Consider the following 18,607-nt stretch of genomic DNA (forward strand, 5'->3'; position numbering starts at 1 on the left):
CAGTGAAACAGTTTCAGCTGGGGATCTGAAAGTCTAGCTGGATCCCTTCTTGCACATCAGTAATCAGGACCCTGTATATCCTGTGTTTGTGGCACCAAAATTTTGCTACAGAATCCAAGCCTTCATGTAAAGAAACATTTATAGTTTGCATGATGACAAACAAATACAAATACTGTATAAGCAGATAGTGTTTTTTCCAGTGACTTCAGAGATCTTCAAACAACCACAGATACGTGTGACTAATCCTGCTCATTACAGTGGGATGTTAAAATTAACGGTTGTTCTTCGGCATATGAGTTAATTTTGTTGGTTACTTTAGATGAATGTTTCTGCTAATGAGTTTATCCCATAATGCTAAATTACTATCCATGCTGTTTGGGTGTCAAACTATCATTTTCCCCCTGATTACATGTATGATGTTGCAGTACCTTGGAAACTAAATGAGGCAAGTGTAAAGCTGGGTGGCTTTTTTTTTAAAGGTCAAAAAAATAAAAATAAAACAAGGAGTGCTGTACTAATTCTATTTTAATGTTTATATAAAAATCCCAGCTTGTGAATTTAAATGAACCTGTCTCACAACAGGTAGTTTGCTACAGAAAACATTGACTATGCCTCACTGCTTTGTTAATTTGATGGAAGATAGTGTTACTTTTCTGCTGTTTAGATTTGAACCAAGTTGCTGTCTTAACTGTTGGATGTGTAACTGAGTTAACAGGGCAGGTACATTTAAAAAAAAAAAAAAAAAGTATGCTTTAGTGATAGGTAGCTGTTCAGTCCTGCCCTCATTCCTTGAACTTGAAATCCTGAAGTGGATCAAAAACTACTTAGCTTGCTTGGATTTTGCTCATGTTTTTGTAACTTTGTGATGAACAATGTAATGAGTAGAAATTTTAAAATAGGCGTATCCTGTAATAGCCAACTGTCCTTGTTCATCAATACTTCCATCTAATCTGTAGTTTGATTAACCAATAAGTGTCTCAGTATTATGTAATCCAATTGAACTGATAGCTTGTGTAATCATTGTGTCCCTATAAGAGAATGTGCACAAGTATAGTACTCATTGGTTGAGTTACAAATCTAGGTCAGATTGGATCTAACTCATTACAAATCACAGTTCAGGGAAATGAAGAATGTGAGTTGGAATAAAACAATTTGAGTTTGGGGCTTATTTAAAAGTTCCATTATAAACATGCATTCAGCTGCATAACTTGTCATGAAGCACAAAACCCCATTTGGTCGTAGCTCTTTACCAACCAAAAATGTATTCATTTTTCAACATGTAAAGTTAGGAATCATGCTGTCCTTAAACAAGGATGAGTTCAGAAAATAATCACACGATAGAGACTATCTTCATAAGGTTGTAGTTGCTAAGAGGTGAAAATTGGCAAATTCATTTGACAAGATGGAATATGCTTATTCTATAGTCACTATTTCAAAACTATAACTTTTAAATCTCATGGAAAACAAATCTCTAAGAACCAGCAAGCTGTACTTTGTTAGTATCTATCTCTGTTCCTCATGACTTGAAATCTTCAGCATCTAAAGCAGTTTTCAGTGCAGATGCATTCAGAGGAGTGCTAAAAAAAATATTGGTGGTTAATTAGGAAACTTTAATCTAAAAATTAGATTTGCAATAGGAGGTTGACCTGAAAACTAAGAAGTGAAGCCTTGCAATTACTGACTTTGTTTTTAGTATCAAATCTTTGTACTTCCTAGTATGGATTCACATTCCATTCTGGCAAATGATCAGAACTTCCATTGGCAGGAAGTTAATTCAAATTTTCAGAGAGCACTTATGGTCTGTGCACAATAATGTATTATTTCCTTGATGAGAGGTCATTTTAAAAAAAAGTTACCAGGTGTTTCATAGACTTAATTTAGTCTGAATGTCAGAAGTTGGTCTTTGATTGGATGAACATATTCCCTATAACACTAGGTCAGTATTTCATGTGTAATAGTACATAAACCCATAGGGTACAGCTACAGCATATTTTTCACTTTAGTTCCTGCCATGTTTGACTCAGTGTAGTAAAAACAATTAGAGCCTTTTAAAAGAGAGACTGCTGAAATAGAATATTTTAATTTTTTTTTTTGACAATAGGAGGTTTTTAGACAAGCGGTAGTAGAAAAGTAAACCTTAATTTTTTTTAACAGTTCTAGTCACAGATAAAATTAGGAATACTTAACTGCTTTAAGAAGTATTGTAACAATTGTGAAATGTATTAAGCCTTTTAAATAGAATACGAGGTGGAGAGGAATTCAGTCTGAGATTTCCAAGCAATGCATTGGAAAGCTTTTGATTTAAGAGAGAGATTCCCCTGGATCTTCCAGATATGAAGGATTCCAAGTATCTGTTTTAAACATAAAGATGATTATGAATCTATTGCAACATCTCATTTTGTTTTATAACTCAACTATGACAGAATCCACTAATCTTGAAATATGGATTGTCACTTATTTTTGTACGCTGTCTTGGAGAGGGGAGCACTGACTTGATTTGAAGCATCTAATCACTACCACAATGTAAATGATTAATAGTAAAGAAGAAAAACTACCAGTGGAATATGTTGGACTAATATAAGATTCTGAAACTTAAGCAACTCACGTTGCTTGCATATGTTTAGGTTTGTTTGTGGCCGAGTATTGGCTGATACATTTGGAAAAGATATTGTATATGCTGCATAATGTTGTCTTATTGTTTAGAATGGCCCTATGGAAGCTTAACTAAAATATCTTATTTTTTTTCCTCCCTCATGGATGCATGCTGATTTGTTACCGTGGGGTTCCGCATAAGTGCTGGCCTGCTGGCTATATTTTATGTATAGATGCTTCAAAGTCAGTGTATTATCCATTTGTTCTGGAGTGAAAAATGCAATGTGGACTTGCCAAACAGATACAAGGACCTAAAGTAGGTCATGTTTAGGGCTTGCAAACCTTGAGTGTCTAATGACTATTTTCATATGTTCTATAGATTTGAAAGCATGGATTGCAATTTCCTGTTAAAATTATTTTCCAATTGTTCAGATAGTCTGGAATGAACTGTTAATCTTCTAAATCTGATCCCCCACACCAAGGCAGTTTAAAGCGAATCATTTTTCAATATTAACTACATTATTTTGAAGAAGAGCAGCAAATGTTTCAGGTGTTTGGCAGCTAGGTTAGTTTCTGATTGATTGTGTGGTAGAAAAGATCCACAGCTCAGTTTAACTGCATGTGATATGTCAAGTTGTCATACATTCAAAATGCAGGACATTTAAAAATAAATTAAATCACTATATACTAACAATCTTAAACTCCATTTGCCCAGCGTGTGTAGGAATCTTTTGCTAAGTGAGTGCTATCAACTTCTGCAGAATCTCATCTTTCATCTAAAATTTTGGCATACTTACAGTTGCAAAGAAAACCTTCCAAATAAGAACTGAGTGTAAACTGTGAAGTGATGTCGTCATAAACCTGCAAAGTTAGCTCTGTCAGGATGATGGGGCTGTCACTCCTGTGTGGGAGCTCTTAATTGCTGGCTGCTGTTGGAATGGTTGTACATGTGGGGCATGCAGAGGCACTGAGTCGTAGGTTTAGGGTCCCCTGCTCTCTTGCATCTCCTAAAACAGGATGCCTGCGGGCTCCCCAGTCTTCCCATCAAAGAGGTCTGTAATCACTTGTTTAAGGTGAGACAGTCTACCCTTAAGTGTTTTGGGAGAACTTTCAGCATTAATTTATTTGTGGGAGAGGTAGCATACATTGTTTGGGAGGTAAGAGGGGGAAGAGTAAGAAAGAAGTGGCCTACCACTGTTCGGTTTATTGGAGATAGTATTAATTTCTTGTGTACATGATGATGGAGAACTTAATTGATATCGGTGCTTGCATCTCCAGTTCAATGCGTGACCCTACACAGAGTTCAGCAGTAGGAGAGTGAGGACTTTAGGCCCAATCAGCAGGACATACTTGACTGGGTGGGTGTAAATTGGGAGGGACATGGCTTAGGACACTGGTGTATTTCAGCTAGGAGAGCAGGTTTAATTATTGGGCATCTTGGTGTTGAAACATTTTTAAATTCCGTAAGTGTGGAATCAGTTTCTTTGAGGTTACAGAACATATTGCATTAAAATATGTAAATGTGCAGTAAATGAGAATAAATTCATCCCATAAATGGTAATTTTTACTATAAAGTATTAGAAAGTAGGGTCTGTGTAAGCTTTTCACATTCTACTATTTTAGTAACATTTTAAAATTAAATAGAAATATTATATTAATTTTTTTAATTGTATTTGGCCTTGGTTAACATTAAAACTTACCTGTATTTTCCCAATAAGTACAATTGTATTGTTTCCTTTTAGAGTAGCTCTAAAAACATTTAATTATAAGCTAGACCAAAGTAACCCAAATTTGTTCTCCTTAATTGACCACTTGCATTTGAAATTTGTTCTGAAATTAAAGCATCTGTGTGGGAAAACTAGGAGAAAAAAAATGAGGTGATATCTGCTATGCTGTTCCAATCCTGCAAGGTTATGTAACTGAAATGCTGTTACATTTCAGTTCAGTGTGGATCAACAAAAGTAATTAGACATCCCTTAGGCATAAGACATAAAGGATATTAAAAACAGAAATATAAACTCATAATCAAATTAATGTTCTGTGCTGGATGCCTTTGAAATCAAGGTTTATAAATACGGTTTCAGAAGGGTTACGTCTAAGGTCAGGAATAAAAGTATTCCACAGACTGAGGCACACAGGTGTAAAAATATGAACAATACCTGTTGTCTCTGCAGACACCAATCTTCAGAAGTCCCATATGTTTTCAATAGTCCATAAGCTAAACCCTAAATCGTCCATTGGTATCAGTAGGTGGGCAAAATCTCTTCCTGAGGTTTGGATAGCTCCATGTCAATGGATGATAAAAAGTTATGGTGGACCTTCCTGCAGAGTAGATTAGTGGTAGAACTGAACCTATATTTTTTGGTGGCAAAATTCCTTAATTGCAAATTTTTGTTATACAATTTAAATGAAAGGTAACACACTTTGATTATATTTTATTTAGCACATTGTTCATTAATAAGCAGAAAAGAGTATTTTGGTATCATGTTAGACATTAACTTCAAATCTAAATCTACAAAATATATAATTAAACCACTTCTGCCGTCTAAATACCACATAATGTTTTTGAAGCTTTTTCAATGCTACTAATGTTGTATGTTCTACCATAACATTGAGTGACATATCAAGCCTACAATAATATAAAATGGGTAACCTATTAACAATCCAGTGTTCCACATATAACTGGAATGTCATCATCTGAACTGTCCTCCATACTAACTTTCACATCCTCCTCATTCGTGTTTTCATTTATTTGCAGCCTACATGCTGGAGAGCATTTGAGTCCATTTGCAAGGCACTGGAAAACAGAAGAGTTTATATTCTGTATTGCATTTACAAGCTATCAGCTGCAGCCCTACCTCAGAGGTGGATGGGCCTTTCATCCATTCAGTTGTCAGTTCACTCTGACCCAGCCATGCTGTCTTTCAGGGCTGGGTATGACAGGATACTTCTCCAGGCTTCTACACCAGACAGCAGCCTGGTAATTGGCACACAAAACATGAAGTTAGTGGAAGTCTTTCCATGGAGGCAGCTAGCCAGATTCAGCATCTCCCTTCTTAGCACGGAACAGCTGGTATCTTAGCTCATTCCCCTCTGTGATATTTGACCAAGCTGCATACATTCTATAGGTGACTTTTTGAAGAAGAGAGAGATCTGCAGACAAGACCCAGTATTGCCCTAGCTCTGCCAGTGCTCTCTGAAAGAGTCTCTTCTCTGGTGATTAGCTTTAGGCCAGTCATCTCCCAACATTCTGCAGAATGTGCTAACAGAATCACATCCCGTGAATGCATGCATTCCAAACATGGGTGTTCGGACATTCTAGCGTTGCTTGCTTGCTAGCTTTATACTTCATGCACTTTTTTTGATACCACATTTTATGTAGATTTTGCTGATGTCCCTGAAGAGAGGAAGAGTAAGAATTACCACATCAGTGTCCTCAGATACACTAACTCATTCATGGTTCTTTGATGCACGCTTTGCATGTAACATAATCAGAGTGTCTGTCTCTTCTTGTGAAGACTGTATGTTCAGAAAGTTTGATGCCCCTTCTCTGGTTAAACTCGTTACAATCTTTCTGGCATGTCACACTGTTTTCTCACCTAGTTTCTCCAGGAAATGGGACCTTTTCAATTCATCATAAGAACTTGATGAGAGCAGTCTTGCTGGTATAACATCCAAGAACACTGTGCCTCCATTGTTGGATCTTGTAACTAGATATAATATTGTTCAGTAGTCCTCCAGGGCCAGACCTTCTGTTTTCCCTCCCTGAATTTTTAATGGAGATATTATTTTACACATCAAAGATCATCTCTCTGCTGTTGTCAGTTCCAGTCTTCAAGACTGACAGACATGCTCTGACAGATCACTATATGTTTTGTTTTCAACATTTCTGTACAAGAGCCATTCCATTTATGATGCAGGCAGAGTGATTAGGTATTCTCAGCTGTTACTTTTTTTTTCTCTCTCAAGATTCCTTGCCAGGGCTGCTTTGTCTTCCTCATGGTGCTGTCAAAGTTGGAGAGAGCCCAGGGAAGTGATCCTAAGGGGTGTTGCAACACTTGCCTCATGTCCAAATTCCTCCTTGCTGCTACCAAAAGCATATGGCCAAAAAAATCTTGTGATCTGCCTTTAATATAATCTTCTCTGAGGCTTTTGTTTTACTGGATTTCTGTGTCGTTGCATGTCTTCAGTTTTTGCTTTGGCAGACTGTCATAGATGCTCTGGGTTGGCTGCACTGTTTCTAGATAGTTACATGTCAATGCTGCGTATGCACCTTCTCCTTTCTCGTTTGCATGTAACAGATCCTATCAAATGCATGCAGGAGCTACAGAATTACTGGAGACAGGCTAACTCATTTGTCTCTGAAAAGGGATTGACCCCGTCTTCTCCAGTGTATCCACCTGTGACTGCACATCTTTTTCATCTCTCCGTATGCCTGATGGTTCTGCCAGGTGTTTAGACCTTGATCATTTGTCTTAGTTTCCTCAGACAAGTACTTCTGCACCCTGCCTCAGCTGTAAGACTGAATCCTTTGGTTTCGCCTGCTGTCTGTGTACCCTTATTGACAGTCTCTTCGATGGTTTGATCCACAGTGGTTTGATAACCTCATCGGTATAGAGAAGCCTCCATTTTTAAAAATTATCATACACTTCAGGATGTTCTATTTCAGTCATGTCATTTGTGTGTAGTATACTAACAGACATCTTGCATAATTCTGCTTGTCTTAAGGAAAGTACCAGGGTATCATTGCTCTTACCACTGCTAGGTGAGGAAGCCAGTCACCTTCACTGGATGCTCAAATAGGCCCAAGAGCCACCTCAACCATATCAATGTAGATAATCCAGAATGCTTATAGCTTGCCATTTTCATGCTTCAAGAAGTTCAGGTGTGTGTTGAAAACTGAAATATCAAACATCTGGCCTGTGTTTGGACATCATTTAGCTGTTCCTGTGTAGTGTTGCTGCACAACTTTTGCATCTGGATTATTGTCATTGAGGCTTTAAGTGAACCAGGTGGTGGTCATTCAGATATAAAAGCAGGGCCTCAGACACTGATTTATGTAATCTGACAGCTCAATTGTAGTTTTGTCCCTCCAGTACACTGCTGATGGAACCTTCAGCAATAATACTGAACTCAACTGTGGGACCAGCATCCTGGAATCCTTTCCCAATGATCAGAGACATACTGCATATGTGTGAAATGTTCCCATTCTGATTATGGACTTGAGTTTGTCATCCTTCTGCAGTATTTCTGCAGCTTTTGCATACAGTGCCTGGTGAGGCACACGTTCTATCTTTCAAGTCAAGTTTTTTCCATTGTGTTCAGTCTTCAGGATTTCATATACCATAGACACCTCCATTGCTGGCACACTTCTGGTTCCAAAATACCCAACACTGACCTAAGTCTCACTGCGCATGCCAGTCTAGGAGCTGACCATCTGGTCATTTACATTTGTTTGCCTGACCAGAGACCATACTTTGTTCTTAATCTGAGCATTGTGAATGGCCTCTTCATAGTCTGTCCCCACTGGTTCCATCTCAGGAGGGCCAGCTTGGTTACAGACATTATCAGGAGGAAGCATTAGTAATGGAGGGAGTGATGCTGTGATTTTTTGTTTGGTTGGTTTTTTTTATTTTATACTTTCTCTGCATGTGTAAGCTTATTGGGTTGTCCAATAGTTGGTACCTGAGGCTGCACTGCAATGCCATTTATTCTGTGTGATGTCCCTGCACTACTGAGTGTCTCCAAGTCTGTTGATGTTCTATGCCAAAGGTGGGGATGCAGGACAGACCATTGGATGGTATTGCTACACCTCCCTTGTCCTCATTAGTCAGTTTCTGTAGACAGAAGGCAATGTCTATTTCCTCCAGCCAGCTATAGGATATCCCATAACCTAGTTGGTTGAGTGTATCATTGCCTGTGAGGTATTTCACTTACCATGGTAACAAGATTTGCTTGGCAGGTTTCTGCACACCTCCACTAACAGCATATATATGATCTTAGGGGAAAGGACAGTATGAGTCTTTGAATGTATGAACATGGTGTGCTCTTTTGTGTTCCCTATTAATGCCATTTTGGTGTGCTCATTGGGCCACAGGTTCAGAACCACTGCTGTATAACAAGATCTGATATTGTGCATCAACTGCTACCAGCTCCCTTGATGTAATAGCCAATGTCTTTCCGTCCATCTTCTCTTCTTCTCTTTTCTGTACATCACTACTTGACTTGATCTACTACTTGATGCAGTGGGTCTTGATACTTTGTCGCAAAATATACAGACTTTTTCATAGTCCGATGGATGATGATCTATTTCTCTTTTGATTTGTGGCCGATTTCTTCACTATCGCTGGAAGGTTCTGCTTGTTTTTCAAGCTGTTGCAGAATTTTCTTGTGTGAAAATCTTTCCACAATTTAAGTGATAAAATGTTAGGTAGTTCATTTGTGTCTTTATATTGCATAATAGCAGCACATTGTTTGACCTGTGTCACTCTTAAAAAGATGCTTCCATGATTCCAGATCTTGCTTTTGTAAGGTCTATGAAAGGAGCCTCCACATCACATATCATACATGTTTAGGCCTTCGCTGTTTGTGTATGCTTTTTGGGAACTTCTAAATTGGATTCCATGATTTATTCAGGAATCACAGGTGCATCACAGTCAAATCTGAAGCAAACAGAGGAAGAAATACATAAATCTTCGGTCACAATACCTTATTGTACACAACTACCTAAATATTGATTTTAAGTTGAAAAAAACGATAATGCCTGTGGGAACACAATAGTTTTTTCACATGAAGAGTGACTTCCCCCTTGCTGATAGGTTGTTGGCAGTTGCCATGGCAACTCCCATACAAATTAGACAAATTTGCATACATTTCATTGTTTTAATGAAATGTAATTACCCAAATTAGGTGAAGATGTATTCATGTTTATTCAAAATATAGCCATACCCATTTTTCACTCCATGCCTACACGTACATGTACATTTTCCATGGAAACAGGCCTAACTCCACTTTTAAGCTACTATGCAGAAAGGCCCACCAGTATTTTTGTAGTGTGTATGCATGGACTCTTCAAAACTAGATGGAAATTTGCCAACACAGATGGGTACCAAAAGTTGTCTGGCTCATGGATAACAAGTATGAGATATAGAGGATCTGAAGATGGTTGAAGTAGTGCGAATCCAGTTTAAATGCTTTGCTTGTTAAAACCAAAAGCTGAATCTCATTTGTCTCACTGCATCTTGTTCAGAGTAAAGTGCAAGGCAAAGTTCCACTTCTGAGAACATTTTCTGAACCCATTGCATTCTGCAATCATGTTGGTAGCTCACAGTAAAGCACATCAGTTTAACCTGAGTTGTCAGTAAGATGGACCTCATCCAGCCTAATTAAAATGGTAGTGTACATTGACTAAAATATCACCTTGACCATGTCTGACACTTACGTTCAAGTTATCTTACATACAATTAATACTCAATCAGATTTTTATCTCTCTTCTTTAAACTGTTGTATTACTGTGAGTAGTTATTTTGGTTGGGATTTTCATAAGTGCCTATGACTTGAGTGCAAGTCCCCTAGACTTTCAGTGGGGCTTGCTCTCCTGTGCCCAGAATGTCTTCTGCACCTCCTTTAAGATGTTACTAGGCTAGATTGCAACTAGGCTGCCAAGTGGTTAAAAAAGTTAATCACTATTAATTGTACTGTTAAACAATAATAGAATAGCATATATTTAAATATTTTTAGTATCAGAGGGGTAGCCGTGTTAGTCTGGATCTGTAAAAGCAACAAAGAGTCCTGTGGCACCTTATAGACTAACAGAGGCTGTTTTCTACATTTTTTAAATTTATTGATTTCAGTTACAACACAGAATACAAAGTGTACAGTGCTCACTTTATATTTTTGATTACAAATATTTGCATTGTAAAAAAACAAAGAAATAGTATTTTTCAATTCACCTATTACAAGTACTGTAGTGCAATCGCTTGATCGTGAAAGTTGAACTTACAAATGTAGAATTATGTACAAAAAAAACTGCATTCAGAAATAAAACAATGTAAAACTTTAGAGCCTACATGTCCACTCAGACCTACTTCAGCCAATGGCTCAGATAAACAAGTTTGGTTACAATTTGCAGGAGATAATGCTGCCTGTTTCTTGTTTGTCACCTGAAAGTGAGAACAGGCATTCGCATGGCACTGTTGTAGCCGGCGTCACAAGATATTTACACACCACATGTGCTAAAGATTCATATGTCCTTTCATGCTTCAACCATCATTCCAGAGGACATGCGTCCATGTTGATGACGGGTTCTGCTTGATAACAGTCCAAAGCAGAGCGGACAGACACATGCTCATTTTCATCATCTGAGTCAGATGCCATCAGCAGAAGGTTGATTGTCTTTTTTGGTGGTTTGAGTTGTGTTTCCACGTCTGAGTGTTGCTCTCTTAAAATATCTGAAAACACGCTCTGCACCTCATCCCTCTCAGATTTTGGAAGGCACTTGAGATTTTTAAACCTTCGGTGGAGAGCTGTAACTATTTTTAGAAATCTCACATTGGTACCTTCTTTGTGTTTTGTGAAATCTGCGGTGAAAGTGTTCTTAAAATGAACAACATGTGCTGTTTGGGTCATCATCCAAGACTGCTATAACATGAAATAGATGGCAGAATACGCGTAAAACAAAACAGGAGAAACAGGAAACAAATACAATTCTTTTACAAGGATTTCAGTCACAAATTTAATTATTGCATTTTTTTTAATGAGCATCATCAGCATGGTAGTATGTCCTCTGGAATGGTTGGTGAAGCATAGAGGGGCATATGAATGGTTAGCATATCTAGCACATAAATACCTTGCAATGCCGGCTACAAAAGTGGCATGCGAACGCCTGTTCTCACTTTCAGGTGACGTAAATAAAAAGCAGGCTGCAGTATCTCCCATAAATGTAAACAAACTTGTTTGTCTTAGCGATTGGCTGAACAAGAAGTAGGCCTGAGTGGACTTGTAGGCTCAAAAGTTTTACTTTTTGTTTTTGAGTGCAGTTATGTAACACAAATGATCTATGTTTGTATGTTATACTTTCACAATAAAGTGATTGCACTACAGTACTTGTATGAGGTGAATTGAAAAATGCTATTTCTTTTATCATTTTTGCAGTGCAAATATTTGTAATAAAAATATAGTGAGCACTGTACACTTTGTATTCTGTGTTGTAATAGAAATCAATATATTTGAAAATGTAGAAAAACACCCAAAACTATTAAACAATAGAATACCAATTTAAATTTATTAGTTTGATTAATTGTGATTGTTTTTAACTCAAAAAAATTAATCCTGATTAATCATGAGTTAACTGCGATTAATCGACAGCCCTATTTGCAGTATATTTTCCTTTTAGTTGTAGCTATGATGAGCAACAAAATCTTGACTTTATAGTTCTTTCCAGTGTTAGAAACACCTCTTGCTTAGAGTTTCATTATGACTTTTCTCTTGTCCTCTGGTTTAGCTGCATGTACAATTGTAAATGTTAGATGTTCAGACTCGGTGAGTTTGGATGGTTTGTGGCTTACATATCTTTGCAGCTACAAGCATGTGTGTTGTAAATTGCTGCCTGCACACAGTCATGTGACTTGCTGCAAGTGCTTTCTCTGCAGTTCTTGTTGCCTAAATAGGTTTTCTGTAGCTCTTGTCTGACTCTAAATGCTCACTTCAAATCTCAACCTATGTATCTTCCTCTTGTATTACTTTGCATTTGTACTTATCCTAGCTCTGTAGATAATTTTTGGGTTCCAGATTGTGGGAAAGATGATGTACCCCATACTGTGGGTATTGAATATACTTAAAAATTAAATACAGTTCAAAGTCACAAACTTAAATTTGACTATTTTAGGCTTGGACTTTTATACAAATGAACACATACAGACTTGAAAAGAGCCAAAGTACAGTCTTTAATTTTAAAACAAAACATTTGTAATTTAAAGTGCCTTTTTAATGGAAGATGCATAGTTGCTGTAAGTTGAGTTAGGTTCTTCTGGTACTTGTCCATATTTCGGTTAGAATTGCCCTCTTAAATTGTCCACCTTGGTGTATAACTTCCTTTTATGGAAGCCAGCAAGTGTATGAAAGGAGCTATTCTACCAAGAGATGAGTGTAACAAAGGTCTCAAGCTAAGCCCAGTTAACAGGAATTTTAAATTGTAACTTGTCTGTTTTAAATTTGGTTCAACTTGCCTGATCAGTGTTGAAATGACTTTAGCTTGGCCAGTCACCTTCAGGGTGTTTTAAACAAAATATCGTTAAATTGCTGAAATATTCTTTGAAAATTAGCTGTTGATTATTCGTTTCATAGTATTGTTTAAAAAAATTTACATTGAAATCAATACACTTTCCACGTCTGTCTACACCAGACCTCTAACACTTGACCACTTTAAAATACTTTTAAAACCAGATTTTAAAATGGTTCTGCTAATGTGTTAAAGGCTCAGTGTGAAGAGCTTAATTGAGCTTGTTTGGGAATAAGTAGATGGGAAATAGTTATCTAGGACTGAAAGTTTTTACTCTTCCTATTATTTGTGCTGTTGTAGCAGCTCTTGTACTGGGGCAGGATCCTGTTGTGCTAGGTGCTTTACAAACACACACAACAAAGACAGTCACTGCCACAGCCTACGTCTAGGCTCATGTGATCAGGACTTTTGCTTGATGCATCAGAGCTGGAAGAAATGGAGGATGGAGATGCTTGTGCTGTTTTCTGCTACTGTTGCATTGCTGATGCCCACATAGAATAATTCTAAATCTAGAAGCAAAACCATTAAACCTTTCTGGGGACGGTGAGGGGGGGATAATCATGTGGGGAAAATAGTCTATGAAGAAGATAGTAGCAGATAGGGCACTGGATTGGGGGTTCTGCTCCCGCCTCTGACCTGCGGTGACTTTGGGCAAGTCACTTCACTTCTGTCTTCCTTAGGGTTTGTATCACCACCCATCACTATAGTATCTGAGCTTCCTTCCACGCTTCTTTCTCCCCTCCCATCCTTTTTCTGCCTTTTTGGTTTAGACTGTAAAGTTTAGACTTTTTGGTTTAGGCCCTTTAGTGCAGGGATTCTTACTATATGTACATGCCTAATACAATGGGACTCTTGTTTGGAGGCCTCTGGACCCTACTTCAATAAAAATAAAAGCAAAAATTTTAAAAATATAAATTCAATAAAACTTGTATGTAAATAAGGAAGATATCAGAACTGATTCCATATTCTCTTGCTTGAAAACACTTAATTTTAGTTACATTAGGCCCTGTGCCACTGTGTCATTGCCTTGGGCCTTGTCTACACAGAAGATTAAGTTTGCACTGTGACACCCACTAATTGGTGCGCAGTACGTAAGTTGTAGTAATTGCATGCACGTGACTCAGCTGTGCCCTCTTTCAGTTTGCCCCATTCTGTGTATGCAGTAGAGCTTGGGGCACACTAAACGCATGACATTCTGGGACAGTATCCTATGGGCCTTTGCTTTGATGCTGAACAGTGTGTATTCTGGAATTTTTTTCTCACTGCATGCTGTGGAATATACAGTGGAAGTCAGCTGGGAGCTAGTGGAATTCTAGGTCTTGGGGTCAAATTTTAAAAATCCCATGACTTTGCTCTCTACATCCCATGCTGGTCAGGGACATAACCCTATGCTCCAGGTGTCCCTAAACCTCTGACTGCCAGAAGCTGGGACTTGAATGATAAGGAATGGATCATTTGATAACTGCTCTATTCTGTTCATGAACTTTGAAGCATGTGGCATGACCACTGTCAGAAACAGGAGAGTGGGCTAGATGCACCATTGGTCTGATCCAGTGTGACCATGTTTATCCTTCTCTTTTTGGGGGTGGGGTGGGGGTGGGGGGAGGGAGACAGGAACTAGTGCCTTTTTTGAATTGCTGTCAGCCAGCATGGACCCAGCAATGCGCTGCGCTACTGTGTTTGAAACTGTAAACACACAGAGTCTGTTTGGGCTTTATTTGAAGCCTTGGAGCCAAGTCGCTTTGGTTTTGAACTTCACCCATTGCACCACCAAGCAGATGAGGCAGTAGCAGCAGCAGAGGGAGGAAAATGAGGATAACACCATGCAACTGCTACTACAGGAGCTATTAATGGAGCAGCTTCATACAATGCAGCACTGTTTCTTGGCTCAGAAAACGAGCTTTGATTCGTGGGAAAGGATCATTCTGCAGACCTGGGGTGATCAGCTGTTGCGAGAGAACTTCAGGAAGGCGAAGGCAACCTATCTTGAGATGTGTGCTGAACTAGCCCTGGACCTGTAATGGTAGCATGCCAACATGCAGTGCCCCATATCTGCGGAGAAGTGGGTCATCATCGCCATCTGGAAGCTGGCCGCTCCCGAATGTTACTGGTCCATAGTCATGCCCAGGTGTGATGCCATGCGTAGGACTCAGCATTTCTCAAATATCGCTACCGTGGCCGCCTGAGGCCACCAGAGGCTTTTCTTGCAGCTACAGCCTCCTGGGATGTGATTGGGGGAAGGGGACAAAGTAGCAGCCCTTCCCTCTCCTGTTGTTCCTGGATGCACTGCCTTGGTGTTGGTTGTTGGGGCCACCAGCAAGGGTTGGGTCCTGCTCACCTCTGGAGACAACTGGGACACAATGCAGGAGGAACAGGCAGCCGGCGAGTTCCCCACATTCCCAGAGGCAGTGAGGCTCAGCAGGCTTTGGGCTTCAGCCCTGGGGTGGCAGGGTGTCAAGCTCTGGCCGAGAGGGTTCAGACTTCATCCTCAGGCTCCAATTGCGTGGCGGCAGGCCCCAGGCTCTGGATGCAGGGCTTCGGGCTCTGGCCGTGGGGCTCAAGGGCACCCCCCCCCCCCCCCCGTTGCCTCCCCAAATCCACCATCCAGGGCTTAATTTGTCCCCTGACTTGGCAGGGCTGAGAACCTGCTGTGAAAAGTGATATTTGTATGTTTGTTGATATCACTTTTCACAGCAGACTTACTCGTTAGCAATAAGTGAATTACAATGATTTGGACGTGTGTGTGTGTATATATGCGTATTTATTTGTTTTTTCCTAAAGCTAATTACGTATTTTAGGAGAAAGTGTGAGCGCGGCCACTAGCAAGAGTGCAGCCACCAAAAGAGTTGTCCTTAGAACCCCTGCATTAGGTACTGTTTCACTGAGTTTTAAAGCTTGCTGTTGATTTTTACATGCAGGGAGGTCTTAAATTGTATTAGGGCAGTCGATGAGACTAATCTGCCTACCATTTGCCTCATATATCAGGGCTCTGGTTTTATAAACGGAAAAGGGTATTTCTCTATGGTGCTCCAAAGCACAGTTGACCACTTTGCAGGGTGGTTTGGAAAGGTTCTCAGTGCTAGGATGTTTCCAAACGTGTCTGCACCTCCATTTGAAAATTGTTAGGGGTCTGCAAATGAAAATAAGTTGAAAACCACTGCTCTACAGTGTCTTTTGGTCATGGCAATGCTGTCTGGCCACGCAAATACTCTCTTTGGGTAGCTCCATCATTCCTCTCAAACCTCAAATACAACCTCCAGCTGTCCTTTTTTTTTTTTTTTTTTTTTAAAGGGGGGTTTGGGGAATCTGTAGTGAGGTCTGAGACCTCTAAGATGGTAGATGGTATGTGTATGTGTTTGAAGATTGCTAGATTGGGATTTTTTCAGTGTTCACTGTATGCTGTTTGGATGTGCAGTGGTGTGTGGCAGACTGTCTTGTGTTGGGAATTGTGTTACTGGTCTGTCTTTGCAGTTTTGATGTGCCTTAGGACATGCTTATATGGGTTGGACGGGTTAGTGGAGGGCATCTGGGGTGAGCTGTAAAGTAATCCCCTATACATCCACTTTGCGCTATTCTGACTCTCGATGTTACATTGAGGCGAGTGACTGGGAGGCAGAGAATGGCCTTATTTAAAAAGGCAAAGGGCAGATCAGAGAGTGATGCTGTGAAGTTACTCATCAAGTTGGTACTCCCCGAAATGCAGCAGGAGTGAATTGTGAGCTATACCAGGGCAGTGACTGTGCTGCTATCCCACAGAATGTCTATACCAAAAAATCAAGCAATTTCTCAATCTTAGGTTCTTTATCTTCCCTGTGGATGCGCTGGAAGCGCAGAGAAAGATAGGATTCTGCACTGGTTATTTGAAGCCGTAACTGCACCCAGTCTTTCTATGTAAGTCTCTGAAAAGCTATTAAGAGCAGTATGGATCTTCTGTCCTTAAAGTAAACATCTTTTGATGTACGAATGTGTGCTACAGGGCATGTATACTTCAGCTATAGCCTTAGTACCTTTATGGGCAAGCAATGTCCATGCCTACCTCATGTAAACTGAGAATACTAACCAAACTTTTCCTGTAACTACTGTCTCAATAAATGGTTGAATTTAGTGCAACTGAATGTTTTTTTCATTATTCAAATATGCTGCCAAAGGGCTGGTAGGGTAGAGGTTGCAGCTGTGCCTTGGTGCCATATACCATCTGGAGCAGATGAATAGTTTTTTGGGACATGGGGATGACATTTGGCAAGCAGGAGAGATGCAGGGAGGTGAAAAGGAAATAGGTATGTGGATGGGTGTCTCCCCTCCATGGCATGGGCTTATAAACAATTGATGGTTTGGGGCTTTAGCATGAGACAGAAGCTGATTGGTGTCTTGAACAGCTGGGCATTGTGAAAATGTCTTCTGGGGGTGGGAATGAATGAAGGTGGGACAGCATAGACCCAAGGGAGGCAGGAATTGAAGATTTAGTCTTCTAGCTCATATCTGCCAAAGATGGCTGCAGTAGTGGGGCACCTGGAACAGAAGTTAGCACAGCAGTATAGTATAATAAATTGTAAAGATATAGATACTTGCATACTGAGGTTCCCTTGATAGGATCTGCCTCCTAAGTCCTAGGCTGGGTTTCTGGCTGGGAATTGGGCTTCATTCCTGCACAGCAGGCCTCAGTATCCTTAATCCCAAAGAGATCCTGGCTTTCCAGGGAGAGGTGTTCATTACTCTCCTCATAATCCATCTCTGACTCTTGCTACTCATCCTCAAGGGAGAGAGGGTAGGAGGTTTCAGGATCCACAACCTCCCTAGGTTCTGTATTGATGTAATTGCTCACAATCCTGTCCAGCGCCTCAGCAAAAAAACAGATTATATTTCCGTTGCTAGGCTATTTCCTGACATTCCTCGTTTTAGTATAAAAACTTCCTGTATCTTTGAAATTCCCCAGCAAGCAAAACCTGCAAAGGATATTACACCTGTGTCTTGTGGATGCAGCACACTTTTCCAGCAATGACCTCAGTAGCACATTAAAATTGATAGACCCTGGCCACTGTTAGCATCTCAGTATAAGGACATTGTTCGTGAGCACAAGTACGATGGTCAAGACAAGGGAAAGGAGATAGGAGGAAGTTAGTCCAAAATAGACTTATAGTACTGACTTAGAGCTATCGAATAGTAGACACACAGTTTAGTCTTAAGTATCAGAGGGGTAGCCGTGTTAGTCTGGATCTGTAAAAGCAGCAGAGAGTCCTGTGGCACCTTATAGACTAACAGACATATTGGAGCATGAGCTTTCGTGGGTGAATACCCACTTCGTCGGATGCATCCACAAAAGCTCATGCTCCAATATGTCCCTTAGTCTATAAGGTGCCACAGGACTCTTTGCTAGTTTAGTCTTCTTCTCTCAACGCTTGGGAGTCTTGTGGAGGTACCACATACCCTTGGAATGGACCCTGTTTTGCTTTAGTGACATCTGACTAAAGGAGCACCATTGCCTTTTTACAGGAGGGAGTGCTGTGGTATAGGTTCTCTGTGAGGGGGCAGAACAGATGAACTTGGAAGACATCCCCATCTGAAAAAGGAAGCAGTAAGGGACTTTGCCTCCTTTCTGCTACTGCAAATCTTTCCTTAAGTCCTCTTTCATTCTGTTTGGGAGTTCTGGGGAAAGAAGAGAATTGTGCAAAATCCAAAGGATGGTGCAAGAAGAGAATTTTAGGATGGGTGTTTGAGTTTTCAGATGTCAGCCAAATG

At 39.9% G+C, this 18,607-nt stretch overlaps 1 protein-coding gene across 6 annotated transcripts in view; it reads left to right on the forward strand.

Moving 5' to 3' along the window:
* Window positions 1–18,607, forward strand: part of SEPTIN7 (septin 7) — a 130,041-nt gene that overhangs the window by 27,327 nt on the left and 84,107 nt on the right. The gene's annotated exons all lie outside the window — the stretch shown is intronic.

The sequence above is a fragment of the Mauremys reevesii genome, linkage group 2 (assembly GCF_016161935.1).
Source record: "Mauremys reevesii isolate NIE-2019 linkage group 2, ASM1616193v1, whole genome shotgun sequence".
NCBI lineage: Eukaryota > Metazoa > Chordata > Testudines > Geoemydidae > Mauremys > Mauremys reevesii.